Source organism: Acanthaster planci, linkage group LG06 (genome assembly GCF_054643075.1).
Source record: "Acanthaster planci isolate LZ-2023a linkage group LG06, COTS_SCS, whole genome shotgun sequence".
NCBI lineage: Eukaryota > Metazoa > Echinodermata > Asteroidea > Valvatida > Acanthasteridae > Acanthaster > Acanthaster planci.
Genome location: NC_141782.1, coordinates 16,003,937 through 16,007,916, shown reverse-complemented (window position 1 = coordinate 16,007,916; position 3,980 = coordinate 16,003,937).

The following is a 3,980-nucleotide window of genomic DNA, read 5'->3' as shown; positions in this document are numbered from 1 at the left end:
CTGGAAAGTGTGTCGTCTTGCCATTGTCGGAGTCTGAAAATGCTCTGCAGTCAGGTGTTTTCTGTTTCCAGTTGACCTCGGCTTCGTCACTGCTCCCGCTTTGCCTGATGTTTTTTTAATCCCCTGAGACTTGGAAGTTGTTAGCTGGATAATAAGTTATATCTTTGTACCAAAATATGGAACCACATGCTATACAACCAAAGACTGAAACTTAAATTCATTAAATTTGAACACTGCCCACAGTTGGTTTCAGTTTTAGAAACAAAGTCTTAAACAGGGGTCAGGCCAAGTATTGAAAGACCCCTCAAGACTGTTTCTGCCCAAAGCAAAGGTGTTCAGGTGCCACCCATATCCAAATCTTTGACAGTTGGAGGAATGTGGACTGAAAAGCAAACTAAAACAAAGAAAAAGGGTTCAAGTTCAGGCTTGAACTGAACTGTGGCTGGAATGTGGCCAGGGTTCTTGAAGCACATATAAATTTCTGAAACAGTTTGAAACTTGCCCAGGAGACCAGCATTGCAGTTGAGGCCTTGTCCAAGTCCCCAGTTGGACTGAAAAATAAAGCTAGTGGGAACCAGGCCCAAGTACCAAGGTAGTGTGGCTGATAGGAATACAAGTGTTTGAGCACAAAGATATGATTAATTTCATCAAGACTTAGACTGGAGACTTTGTACAAAATACTTGGACATATCCAGTATACCTGTTGGGGCAAACACTCCGATTCAGTCTTGAGCAGTACTGTTATCCCGAGCTTGATTCCTTCTGCACTACCTCATGTTTGGAGGTATTTTGTTGGTCTCAGGAAAAGAACTTGGCAACAACACTGCTGGTGACTAGATGTGAGTCCCTTAGCAGACCAGTAAGACCTTGTACCTTATAAAAAATTATGCTTGAGTTAAAACTTAAGTTTGAGCATAGCACCATTTTTTGAGCTGGCACAAGACAAGTTTCAATTTTTTCTTCACTTACATGTAGTTTGACTCCAGTTTAAAATACAAGTAATAGAACCACTGATCTGCAAAAACTCTTGGTGCGTAGACCATTACCATGCAGAAATCACCATCCCCGCATTCGATTTGTACAAAACAATTTCAGTGATGGGTGTAGTTGAGACTAGTTCCCTCTGCACATGCCAGTGGAAGGATCCATAACCGGCACACAGCTTCACTCATTTGTACAGCTGGGAATGACCAACGAGCTGTCCGGATTTCAACATGGAAATCATACTGCAGAACTGCCCACCATTCTGTAGATCTGTGGGTGCATTGTCCCCAATTCAAGGAAAATTCTCTACCGGGCTAAGGCACGTAAAAAGTACCCCACAGATTCTTTTGAATAGAAGGGTCTGTGTGGGTCAAGAAATTGTGGGATTGTGTAAGTATGGCCCAGGATCATCTCTGTAGATTCAGGGGCACCCATCTGGGGACAAAGCAGACAAAAATGGGATTGAAATTTGTCAAAAGTGCCTGAGAAAGGTGAGGAATGTCATTTGAAAATTGGCTGCTGAGAAGATTTGGGAACATTCACTTTTGGGAAGTTTGTTTTTGGCAATAATTAAAAATTCATCGGTTAACCTACTAAAAATCGAAAACCAAATGAAATCTGAAGGACCAAACAACACAAATTTTTTATTTGAGAGGCTTCAGGGACTTCAGTTGCCTGCCATGGGGCTCGAAACTTTGTTGACTTTACACTATTTTCAATGGAGCTTGAATTAGTTCAGTGCACCCTATACTGCATGAGATAATTTTCTGTCACTACCACTGTAAACTGACATAGCGCCCTCTGTGGCCATTCAAGAGAAACAAAATTACCCATCCGCTATTCTAACTCTGTTGTGTATTATACATGTAAGGAATGTTTTGAGTGCAGTGTTAAGAGCAGTGTCAAAACGGTGACAGGTGGACTGGAGTACATTCAATGCTGTCACTAAAGAAAGACTTTCCATTGTATGATACACAAACTGAAGCAGACTGGGATGTTAATAGCCAGCTGGTCCCAAACTCATCTGGTATTCACTACCCCTCCCTCCCTCCTTGAGAAGCTGCTGGTGGTCTAAATGTAGTTGGTGGTTTCAGAGTAGTTTCAAACTAGCTGGTCGTGTAAAAGCCAGGGCCATAAACAAATCTGGGGGTGGGGTTGGTGGACATACATCCAAACTGCACGTTGTGAACTGGAGAATGGAATTAAATCCCCCCCTCCACAAACACACACTGTTTCGTATAGAGAATAAAAAATACAAGAGATTTTGAGGAATCTTTTAGACTTTCCAACAACAAAAAAGTTTTCATTAGCAAAATTACACCAGTTTGATGTAAGGTTCAGGGTTGCAAGTATACGTATTAATTTAGATATACATCTGTAACATCAACGGTGACCCATTTCCATTTCTTTCATCTTCCGTTTTATTTTTGTCATCCCCCAGCAATGATGTAGTCGAGTACTTTTTATCAAATATTTAACTGACATTTATTTTGTAATCTTACCTTCGCACATTTACCATCAAATGCCTGTGCACTCTGGCTTTATTCCCTCTTACCCAGTTCAGTATTTTGCAGAGAACTTCGGTACTCGGAAAGTACTCGACTACAACACTGTCCCCTAGTCCCCCACTCAACTTAACGCCTCTGCTAAAAGTAGCTGGAGATCTAAAAGCAGCTGGTGGTTCAGAAATAGGATGCAGTTTTTTGTCAGATTTTTCTTAAAAGGTGGTAGTTTGATTTAAAAGTCGCTAATAGTCTGAAAATAAATGTGGTGTCATCCCAGGAAGAAGGTTTGTACACAAAAAAATCCTGCATATTTGTAGATTTGTGGTACTAAATTTTCTCTTCTTTGCTGATTCTTTGTTTATATGCATAGCAGTTAAAGTAAGCACCAATCCCTTTCTCAGAAATGCTTTCAGTTATATTAATTCTGGGTTCACAATTTTTACAGAGAAAGCTATGCAATGAACTATGTCTTCCCTGGATGATATCACAGCAACAGCACTGTCAGTTGTTCAGGAATGGTAGATAATTTTCAGTTTTTGAAAAAGTGCACTTCTCAGTTCATTTAACCAAAAAGGAGTGTAAAAGAGTTTTCATATGCTGAAAAGCACAAAGTTGCAGAAAAATTGTCAAACAAAAATTCATTGTGGCTGCATTTTGAAAGTAGCTTGTGTTCTAAAAGAAGCTGGTGATCAAACAGTAGCTGGCTGTATAATTCTGCAAAACTCAGCTGAGAACCAGTCCCAGGAAATAGCTTTTTTATAATGCATGCATTTCTGGTGTGTTACTTCTTTATTTTAAAGAGTCCCAGCAATGAATCTTTCTTAGGTTTGCTTTGTTTGCATTTTACAGTGCTCTGCTTGATATGAAAATTACTTGAAATCCCTTTTGGGTTATATGTTATTGAGAAGTGCACTTTTTAAAACATTTTAACTTACACATTTTCAGGACATTTCATGACACTGTTGCTGCGAAGTCAATCAGGGAGGTCAGTGTTTATCAAATAGCTTTTTTTGTATTAAAACTGTGAAACAAGAAACATGCTCATGAAAAATATTTATGAGAAAGGGTTGTTCATTAGTTTATTTCCATGCATTTACATAACAACAAATTAACAAAGAAGTTAGGTCAGTCAAATGTAAAACCATCATCACCGTTTTGTGCACAAGTCAATGTACCATTGAGGTTTTCTCCCAGGAATAACATCACAGATTTAATAATGGATATGGAACCACTCATGAGCATCAAATGCACCAGATAACCTCTAAAATAGCACAACATAGGATAAGGTGATTGGGACCAAAAGGTGCATTTTCAAGGGTTGTTTACTAGAAACAAAAACATTGCATAGACCCTTTTAAGCAAGCATTATCCGAGAAGAAATTTCTGTACTAAGTACCTCCACAATGGTGGTCCCTTTGTGGTCCCCTGGTGCCTTCAAATTTCCCTCTGCTCTCACTCACCCTTACATTTTAAAAAAAAATTTTGGGGGGG